The sequence below is a fragment of the Tupaia chinensis genome, unplaced genomic scaffold, assembly GCF_000334495.1.
Source record: "Tupaia chinensis unplaced genomic scaffold, TupChi_1.0 Scaffold149922_1, whole genome shotgun sequence".
In the NCBI taxonomy this organism is placed as follows: Eukaryota; Metazoa; Chordata; class Mammalia; order Scandentia; family Tupaiidae; genus Tupaia; species Tupaia belangeri.
The window spans coordinates 581,705-592,880 of NW_006209766.1; the positions used below are offsets into that span (position 1 = coordinate 581,705).

The 11,176-nt window shown below is 44.0% G+C and overlaps 1 pseudogene; it reads left to right on the forward strand.

The window, feature by feature from the left end:
* The first annotated feature begins 774 nt into the window (after nt 1-774).
* Nucleotides 775-3,200, forward strand: LOC102469773 (androgen receptor-like; annotated as a pseudogene).
* The last annotated feature ends 7,976 nt before the right edge of the window (nt 3,201-11,176 follow it).

An 11,176-nucleotide genomic window follows, 5' to 3' on the forward strand; every position in this document is an offset into this window, starting at 1 on the left:
CCAGCTGCCTTTTCCTCTTCGGGGAAGTTTTTTTAAGCTGCTAGAGACTCGGAGGAAGTGAGAAAAGTGCCGGGTGGGACTGACGGCTGCCTTTGCCCTTTCCCTCCCACCCCCGTTCCCCAACCCCTCCAGGCCAGCGCTCCTGCAGCTGCTGAGAAGCTAGCTGCAAGTTGCAAAGAAGGCTTTGGGGAGTCAGGGAGACTGGGAACGGCTTCGGCATTGCAACCAGGTCCTGGCTGGTTAGGAAGCACGCGGAGAGAGCCTCCTTGATCATCTCGCACCCTCTACAGCTCCTCCTGGCCTCCTTCCCCCACCTCCGAGTGCGAAGCCAGAGATTAAAAGATGAAGAGTCAGTCAGGGCTCCGGTAGTCAAAAACAAACCAAAACAAAACAGAAGGAAACGAAAAAGCCAAAACAAAAACGGAAAGAAAATAACCCAGTTCTTATTCGCACCTGCTTCAGTGGACACTCAGTTTGGAAGGCGGATTCCTCCCTTTTTTTCCACTTTGATTTCAGCAGTTTTGGGATCCAGCCTTCAAGTATTTAGGAAGACCAAACCGTGCAGGGATGGTGCCCAGCGCGTCTTCCTCTGCATGAGACTTGGAGGCGGTCAGAGTGCTTCCTGTGCTTACTCCTGCAAGTTTCTTTCCCTGGAGCTTCCAGCAGGTGGGCAGCTAGCTGCAGTGTCTACAGCATCATCATGCCTGTTGAATTCTTCTAGAAAAAGGGAGACAGGGTAAGGAAATTAGGTGGACGATTTAGCTAGGCTCAAGGATGGAGGGGTAGTTTGGGCTGGGGAGGATCTACCCCTCTGCCGCCATCCGAGACCTATGGAGGAGATTTCCTGAATCTTCCAGAGAGTGCGCAAGTGATCCAAAACCCGGTCCCCCATCACCCTGAAGCACCTGGTCCCCATAACACCTCCTGGTGCTCCTTTACAGCTGCAGCAGGAAACCAGCCCCTGCAGCAGCGAGGTGACGATGACTCGCCCCAAGCCAGACCCACAGGCTACCTGGCCCTGGACAAGGAACAGTAGCTTTTATAACAGCAGTCAGCTCCGGGGGGCCACCCGAAAGCAGCTGTGTCCCAGAGCCTGGGGCCGCTGAGGTTGCTGCAGCAACCACCAGCACCTCCAGCCGAGGATGACTCTGCTGCCCCATCCGTGTTGTCCTTGCTGGGCCCCACTTTCCCAAGCTTAAGCAGCGGTTCCAACGATCTAAAAGACACCCTGAGCGAGGCTGGCACCATGCAGCTCCTTCAGCAGCAGCCACCGCAGCAGGAGGCAGTATCCGAAGGCAGCTACAGTGGGAGAGTGAGGGAGGCCTCTGGGGTCTCACTTTGTCAAAGGACAGTTACCTTGGGGACACTTCGACCATCTCTGACAACGCCAAGGAATTGTGTAAAGCAGTGTCGGTGTCCATGGGCTTGGGTGTGTTGGCAATGGAGCACCTGAGTCCTAGGGAATGGCTTTGGGGAGATTGCATGTACACCCCGCTCCCGGGATGTTCACCTGCTGTGTGTCCCACTGCCAGTGCCCCACTGGCAAAGGTTCTCTGCTAGTCGACGGCCCAGGAAAGGTCACTGAAGAGACAGCTGAGTATTCTCCTTTCAAAGGAAATTATGCTAAAGGGCTAGACAGTGAGAGCCTGGGCTGCTCTGGGAGAAGCAGGGAGCTCTGGGACATTCAGGCTGCAGTCCACCTTGTCGCTCTACAAGTCTGGACCACTGGAAGAGGGAGCTGCGTACCAGAGTCACGACTACTACAACTGTCCCCTGGCTCTTGCTGGGAAGCACCCCCACCTGCTGATCTCCACGCCAGAATCCATCTGGAGAACTCACTGGACTATGGCGGCTCCTGGGCGTCCACAACGACCCAATGCCACTATGGGGACCTGGGGAGCCTGCATGGCGGGGGTGCAGACGCTGGACCCAACTCCAGCTCCCCCTCAGCCACTGCCTCCTCTTCCTTGAACACGCTCTTCACCGCTGAAGAAGGCCAACTGTATGGGCCCTGTAGCAAGATTGGCAGTGTGGCTCAGATGAGGCTGGGGCTGTAGCTACACTTGGCCACCTCAGGGGTTAACTGGCCAGGAAGGCGACTTCCCCGCACCAGATGTCTGGTATCCTGGTGGTGGCAACAGAGTGCCCTATCCTTGTCCCAGTTGTGTCAAAAGCGAGATGGGTCCCTGGATGGAGAACTGCTCTGGACCTTATGGAGACATGTGTGTGGAGACTACCAGGGACCATGTATTGCCCCATCAACTATGACTCCCCACCCCAGAACACTTGCCTGATCTGTGGGGATGAAGCTTCTGGATGTCACTACGGAGTGCTCACTTGTGGAAGCTGCGAAGTCTTCTTCCAAAGAGCAGCTGGAGGGAAACAGAACTGTGTGCCAGCAGAAATGATTGCACCATCGATAAATGAGGCTTATGATGTCACACATCAGTGTCAGCCCAGCTTCCTGAATGTCCTGGAAGCCTTTGAGCCAGGCGTGGTGTGTGCTAGACATGACAACAACCAGCCTGTCTCCTTTGCAGCCTTGCTCTCTAGCCTCAATGAACTGGGAGAGATGCAACTTGTACATGTGGTCAAGCGGGCAAAGGCCTTGCTTGGCTTCCTCAACTTGCATGTGGCTGACTGGATGGCAGTCATTCAGTACTCCTGGATGGGGCTGTTTGCCATGGGCTGGTGGTCCTTCACCATTGTCAATTCCACGATGCTTCTACTTCCCCTCTGATCTGGTTTTCAATGAGTATCACATGCACAAGTCCCGGATGTACAACCAGTGTGTCTGAATGAGGCACCTCTCTCAGGAGTCTGGATGGCTCCAAATCACCCCTCAGGGATTCTTGTGCATGAAAGCACTGCTGCTCTTCAGCATTATTCTAGTGGATGGGATGAAAAATAAAAAATTACTTGATGAACTTCAAATGAATTACATCAAGGAATTCTATCATATCATTGCATGCAAAAGAAAAAAAATCGCACATCCTGCTCAAGGTGCTTCTACCAGCTCACCAAGCTCCTAGACTGTGCAGCCTATTGCACGAGAGCGGCGTCAGCTCACTTTTGACCTGCTAATCGAGTCCCACGTGGTGAGCGTGGGCTTTCCAGAAATGATGGCAGAGATCATCCCTGTGCAAGTGCCCAAGATCCTCTGTGGGAAAGTCAAACCCATCTATTTCCACACACAGTGAAGCTTTGGACACCCAGTGTTCCCACCACGTCCCACTCCCCTGTTCCGATGTCGTCTGCCTGTTGTAACTCTGCTCTACTTCTCTGCAGTGCCTTGGGGAAGCTCCTCTATTGATGCACATCTGTCATGAACACGTTCCTGAGGTCTCTTTCCTGGAACTGTGTTTTCTCTTTCTCTCTTATTTGTGTTCCTTCTTACCTCTCTATCTGATCCTCCCATGGCACCTCAGACTCTGCTCCCTGTCATGACTCGTATCTGTGCTTTGAATGCTGTTGTATTTCTTTAACCCTGTAATGATTCTCAAATGGCCCAGTGTCGAGTTGTGCTTATTTACAGCACTGCATTGTGTGCCAACCACACAAATGTTTACTTACCTTATGCCACGGGAAATTTAGAGAGCTGAGTATCTGGGGGGAGGGGGAGGGGGATGAGCAAAACCAAACCAAACAAAAACCAAAACACAAAAACAGAAAAAAAAACAAACCAGAAAACTTTGCTAGAGTTTTTTGTTGTTGTTGTTTGTTTGTTTTTAAATATATATTGCAGCCTATTGCATGAGAGCAGCATCAGTTCACTTTTGACTTGCTGATCAAGGTCAATGAACAGAAATCTCCCAAAAGGGCAACAGTAAATAAAAGAAGGTGAAAACTGAAGGCCTATGAGAAGTCACTGCTTTTTTTCATCCCTTCCTTTCCTGGGACACTTTATTTTTTGCCAATGGCTATTGCCAACAGAGGGCAGGGTGACCCCAGAGCTGAGTTGGGGAAGGAAGGAGGAACAAAGAAAGGAGAGGACAAGGAAGTCAGATGGATTACCAGTACTTATGCATGGTCTGGGCCCCTGGGGGCTAGACCGCTCAACTGCAATGCAATTCTTGCGCTGAAAATGTGCTTTTTTGAAAACTTGCTGCATGGGAATGCGTCCCCCCACCACCTCAACCCCACCCCAACCCTTCTCTCTCCCCTATCCCAACCCTTCTTTCTCTCAGTGTCTACTGACTTTCGACAGTATTTCTATGAGCTTTGAACTGAATGATGTCTTTGGCTAAAACTTGGCCACTTCCATTGAAGAATCAAACCAGTGAGTAAAAGGAGAAGAGAGATTCAACCCTGTGGAAGGCCCCATTCAGATCCAGGCCTGCTTTCCCATATGTGAGACCTTGGAGTTGGAGTCAGAGGAGAAGCAAGTGATGGCCTGATTATTTTCCCACTTAGGACACTGAATAGATGATCCTCACTGAGACCACCTTTTACTTACTCCACCTTTAAAAGACCTGAATGAAGTTTTTCTAGGCTCCATGTGGTCACAAGCTCCCTCCATCTGCCCTTTAATGTTTTGTAAGCCCGAACTTCACCACACTGCATCTCAGCCATGGCACTGAAGCTGGTTCACTTCCTTGGGCATGTTCACAGACTCTCTGCTGAGAGCACCCAGCGCCAAGAAGGCTAGCAGGCCAGCAGCCCTAACATCTATCTTTAGTTACCAGTAGTCTCAAAGACCTCTTGCCAAGTGTCTCTTTTCAACTGCCAGACTGCTGGGGCCCTTAGACAAACTAGAGAGCTGACTTCAAAGGGATCAGACAACTGGGGCATCTTGCCCTTATCTCCCAGAGGTGATACCCTACCCCCAAGTGGAGAAATGCCCACTTCCTTCTTCATAGCAACCAAAGGGGCTGTCCAAATCAGGACTAATGAGAAAACTCAAATAACAAAATGGAAAGAATGAAGGCACTACAACCAAAAGCCCAGTAAATGCTCTCCTGGTCATCCAGTGTATCTGCCCGTAGGACTCATGGGGAGGAAAGAAAAGGAGCCAAGAAGAGACAACTGAACTAAAGTCTTGGAAGGCAAAGCCTAAAGCCACATGAGCACCATCTGGTAAATTTACTCATCATCAATTTCTGCTGCTTATTCTAGGCTCTGACATTGACCACATTCACTCAGCTTCCCCAGCATTATTGCTGCCTCTCAGTCAAAGGGAGGCTGACCCACTGAGACTTTCTATAGAACCATGCTTCCTTTGCAATGATCTGATTGGTGTGGCTCTGATAGGTAGCCCCCATAAACGCAGGGTGTGTGCCTAGGACACTCGTTTTCTGTGGTTCTTCGGCACACCTCTGTGTTGATTTTGTTCCCCATCCATGGGGGTGGATGCCCACCTACTTTCTCATCTTGGCCACTGCCTCATTTAACTCTTTTTTTATTTTTCTTCTTCTTCTTCTTTTTTTTGGAGAGGTTTTTGCTATAGGGTGCGTGCACTCTCCAGAAAGACAGAAAGAGACAGAGAGATAGAAAGTGAGAAATCACCCCCCTGGGGTGATGGCCACGCCACAATCCCTTCTCCGCCATTCTCCTCTTGGGATCTTGGGCACCCATGCACACATGCCCAGCGTGAGTTTAAGCCACCAGGTCCAGGACTCGAACCACGGTTGACTACATGGGAGTCCAGTGACATAGCCATTATGCTAACTGCTGGTCCCTCCTCATTTAGCTCTTAACTTCATCTGCTAAACTCAAGAAATCAGGGGCCAATCACCAAGCTGCCCATTTCAGTTGGTTTACTTTTCTTGTTGAGAAGATAGTTTTTGAATGACACTCAATCCGTATGGATTTCCTCCCCTGATTTCTGTATTGATGTTAATAGCCAAACTTACAAAACGATTTCCTTAAACATGAGAGAGAGGAACCTGAAATGGGTGACATGCCAATTCAAGACTGTAGGACAGCACTAAAACTGTTTGGTTCTGTTTCTAGGGTGGGATAGACAAATTCTGATTCTCTTTGTTGTGCCACCATCTGGCTTATGTACAGGATCACTTTTTAACTGCTTTAAAAAAAAAATCCATGACTCATTTTAGTTAAACTAGGTTATATGTTAATAATTCCTTTACATCTCTTTTGAAATGATTTTCATCTTTTGTGGTACACAAATGCAATTATATCTTCTAATATCTATGCTTGTAAATACTAGAAGCTCTCCTTCCATTTTTCTATCAAATTTTTCATCCTTATGAAATTTCCAATTGTGATTCTTGTCTTTATAAATACATTTGTTTTTCATTTACAAAAGCCAAATATCAGTGAAACTGCATTTAAAAACCGGATTACTCTGAATTTCTAAATGGCAAAACTAGGGGAAAATGGCCTAAATAAGGCTTTAGGCCTGCTGTTTCTTCACTGGGGTGTGAGTGAGAAAAGAAGGTTTTTGGCTTGTTCTTTTTGGCTATATTCTCCCATGGATGAAAGAGGATTTAATTTAATTTTTTTTTTTTTTTTTGCCACTGATGTTTCAGCCAAGCTGAACAGGAGTCTAAGTTTGCATGCACTGTGCTCTACAAACAGAGATGATGTTATTGGCACACAGTACTCACTCATGAAAGACTGGCCACCCAGATCCACGCACCCACTTGATAGAGCTGGAAGACGAGGATCACTCACTAGACAAGACACAGAGGCCATCTCCAAAGAGGTCTACAGTGTTTGATGGGGATGAAGAGGGAGAAAGAAATAAAGAGCGTCAAAAGACCCCTTCACGGCTACTGAGAACTAGTGATTTCAGGGGACTAGGAGAAATGATTTTCCACTGATAATTCAGCCTCCTGCCCTCAAACTCATGTGGTAGGAAGACTTTCCAGCTTCCTGTCTCTGTATCTGTCATTGTCTCTCTACCTCTGTCTCTGTCTTCTCATTTTTTTTGTAATTTTTCCTTTTAAAAATTTTTGGAAGTTAAGTAGTTTCTTGGCTTTCAGCCCCTCCTTTTCCTTTATCTTGTTAATAATCCACTCTTCCCCTCCCAACCCAGGAGAGGCAAGGATGCAGGCCTCAGAAGACCCCTTCATGACTACTGAGTGCGCCACATGGTTTTCTAATTTTTGCTTTTTTAAAAAAATAATAATAATTTTTATTTTATTTTTTTTAATCTTTTTCTCTGTTTCTTGGTTGTTTTTGTTGCCATTGTTTCTGTCTGTGTGTTTCCTTTTCTGCACACTCTTGAATGCTCAGATTGAACTTCAAGTTTGGGAAGAAACACACTTTTTCACCAGATGACTAGAAATCACCGTAGGGCCACAAGAAATATGGAATAGTAAGAAAATATCTCTCCTCCAAGGGAAAAGAATAACTCCTCTTCATCCACAGATGGTTCAATGGAAATGATGGAAATGTCTGATAAAGAATTTAGAACATTCATAATGGTGAAGCTAGCAGAGATGGAAGAGAAGAGAGACAATGAACTGCAGAAGAGAAAGGAGAAAGAAGTTGATGAATGCCGGGAGGTGAGGAAACTCTTGCAAGATCTAAAGGAAGAATTACACACTTTACAAAAGAATCAAATGGAATTGTTAGAGATGAAGATTATAATACAGGAAGTCAAAATCTCTCTTGAAAGTATTAAAAGCAGATTAGATTATACAGAAAATAGAATCTAGATGGAGAGGAGAAAATTGCTGGCCTACAAAAATCCACCACGAAGACTGAAAAAATTGCCCCCAAAATTTGAGAATAATATATGAGAAATACTAGATACCGTCAAATGTTCAAACATCCGGATAATTGGCATCCTAGAAGGCGAAGAGACTCATAAGGGCATTGATAATCTATTCCATGAAATCCTGCAAGAAAATTTTCCAAACCTTGAGAGGCACTCAAAGATCCAATCCCAAGAAATACAAAGGACTCCAAATAGAATCAACCCAAAAAGATCTTCTCCAAGACAAATTATAGCCAGATTAACCAAAACCACAGACAGACAAGATACTAAGATTGGCAAGAGAGAAATGTCAAGGTACCTACAAAGGATAGCCCATCAGACTAAGAGCAGACTTCTCATCAGAAACAATGCGGCAAGGAAAGAACAGGAAAATATATCCAAAGTGTTAAGGGAAAAGCAATTACAACTGAGAATATTGTACCTGGCAAGACTGTCCTTCATATAGGAAGAAAAGACAAGAACATTCTCAGATACACAAAACCTGAAAGAATTTACCAACACCAGACTGGATCTCCAAGAAGTTCTCAAGGGAGTGCTATGTCAGGAAAATTAAATGTAGTCACACAGAAATAAGAGTTCAGAAACTAAGAAAATGGTCAACTTAATCGTAGGGACAAGTCTGGAGTTGAATATTGTATCCCAGAATTCAATTGGGAAGATCGAACCACAACAGATCAATTAAGTACATGCGACTGAACTGGTGAAATAGCATTCTGTGACTTTTGACTAAAATATTGCTGCTTTTCTTCTTGGCTTTGTTGTCTGGTTTTAAGAGTTTTTGTCCTGTCTTGAGCTGCAATAGTTTCATGTACCTGCTATTCGAACAGGATACTAACCTGTTTCCAGGCTTTAAGTTTTAAGGAAATTTCCTTATCAATTTAAAACTGATTTTCTTCTTCTCCTCCATTCTCCTCTCAGGATCTTGGGCATGCATGCACATGCGCCTGGCATGGGTTTTAAGTCACTGGGTCCGGGACACGAACCATGGTCGACTACATGGGAGTCCAGCGACATAACCATTACGCTAACTGCTGGTTCCCTCCAAAACTGCTTTTCTTGAAATTACCAGCTGAACTTGCTATTGAAAGTAGTTAGATTATTTAAGAAATTGTATGATCAATAAAATGTGGAGGGAAAAGGAATGGAAGACAACTGTATACACAAGAGATAGTGTGAGAAGAGGGTGGGAAAGGGCAGAGGATCAGACATAGGGGTAAATATATATATGTGTGTGTGTGTGTGTGTGTGTATATATATATATACATGAAACTAGAAATGGAAAATTATTGATAACATACATGATTAAGCCACTATGCAGTATATTCTGGATGGAAAACCACTTTTTGTATGCTGTGACGATGATTAGGGGATGAATGTAAATTAATTAATTAAAAAAAAAGTTTCAGTAGAAAAAAAAATAATGAAAACTAGTTTTCATTAAATTAAAAAAATGCATATTTGAGGACTGCAGTAAGCTATATAGTCCCACCTGGGTGCAACTTTGTTGTATGTTCATTCCGCTCACTGAGGTTTATGCCTAGGGTTAGGCTTGCGTTCATGGATATGTATATATCAGCTGTGCTTGATATTGGAAGTATTTAGATTAAGTTCTTGAGAGAATAAATAAATGGGGGGAAAAGGCATAGAAAGCTACCATGGATACCAGAGAGTGTGAGAGAAGGGTAAGACATGGCAGAGGGTGTGAGATAGGGAATCAAGAATGGCAAAAATAACAAAATATACAGGAAACAGGAAATGAAAAATTGCTTGTTGATGATAACGTGTATGTTGTTGTGCTAGACTGAGCCAATATACAGTGTATTCTGGATGGGAAATCTCATTTTGTTTGCTGTGATGACGTATAGTGAGTGAATGTAAATAAATAAGTTTAAATTTTAAAAAAAATCTCTAAAAATAAAAGAAAAAAAAAAAGAAAGAAAGAGCACTAGGGAGAAAGTCCCATCTGTGCTGGGAAGTAGACAGCTCCCAGGGTCACAAACTCTGTGGTTAAAAAAAAGAAGAAGAAGAAGAAGAAGAAGAAGAAGAAGAAGAAGAAGCAGCAGCAGCAGCAGTAGCATAGTGTGGCAGTTTCAGATCTTGTTCATTGGGCAGCCAGCCTGGGCCTGGCATCTAAACTGACACAGAGGTTAAATTATTTGTTCTATAGCTTTTCTATGTCACAAGCAAAATTGTTCTTGGAAAGTTATTTTTTAAAATTATCTTTCTCTGAGAAAGGGATTTTTTAAAAAGGATTCTGTCATATACCTTTGAAAAAATAAAAATCAATAATACAAATACTTTTATGTATACTAGATAGCACTTAAAAAAAAATTTAAAAAGCTTCGCATCCTGAGATGGACACCAAACTTGAGCTGTGAAATATTGCTTTCTTTGACCAAAACTGAAGATTTTGGTGAGATTTCTTCCTCCAGATTCATTTCTAGTGGGAAAGGCACAAATCCAGGCCAGGCCCATCCTGAAATGGATACTAAACTTGAGCTGTGAAATATTGTTGTCCTCAATCAAAAATGAAGATTTTCTGCTGATATTTCTTCCTCCAGATTCATTTCCACAGGCTCCATGGTCTAAGTGTCTAGACAGGTCCAAAGTGAACTGGATCCAAACATCTGAATATTATTAGGGTCAGAATATTTATCTATTCCCACTGAATCTGATGCACAAAAAGTGAAAATGGGAAGGGAAATAGATTGCAGATCACCTCCTCCTGCTCACCTCTGAATGCTCAGATTGAACTTCAACAATTAAGAAGAACAAAACCATCCATCAGATGACTAGAAATCACTGCAGGGTCACAAGAAATATGGGAAAGCAAGAAAATACCTCTCCTCCAAGGGAAAAGAATAACTCTTCTTCATCTTCAGACAGTATGATGAAACTCGGAAATGTCAGATAAAGAATTTAGAATATTCATAGTGACAAAGCTAACAGAGATGGAAGAGAAGAGAGACAATGAACTGCAGAAGAGGCAGGAGAAAGGAGATGATGAGTTCCAGGAGGTGAGGAAATTCTTGCAAGATCTAAGAGGAAATACAAGCTCTAAAAAAGAACCAAACAAACTTATTAGAGATGAAGTCTATAATATAGGAAGACAAAACCTTCCTTGGAAGTATTAAAAGCAGACTAGATCATACAGAAAATTGATGTAGAAGACAGAATCACTGGACTAGAAAAATTTACCACGAAGACTGAGAAAATTGCCCCCCAAAATGAGAATAATATATGAGAAATACTAGATACCATAAAATGTCCAGACATCCAGATAATTAGTATCCCAGAAAGGGAAGAGACTCATAGGGGCATTGACAATCTATTCCATTAAATCCAGCAAGAAAACTTTCCAAACCTAGAGAGACATTCAAAGATCCAGTCCCAAGAAATACAAGGGATCCCAAATAGAATTAACCCAAGAAGATCTTCTCCAAGACACATTATTGCCAGATTGACCAAAACCACAGACAAAGACAAGAT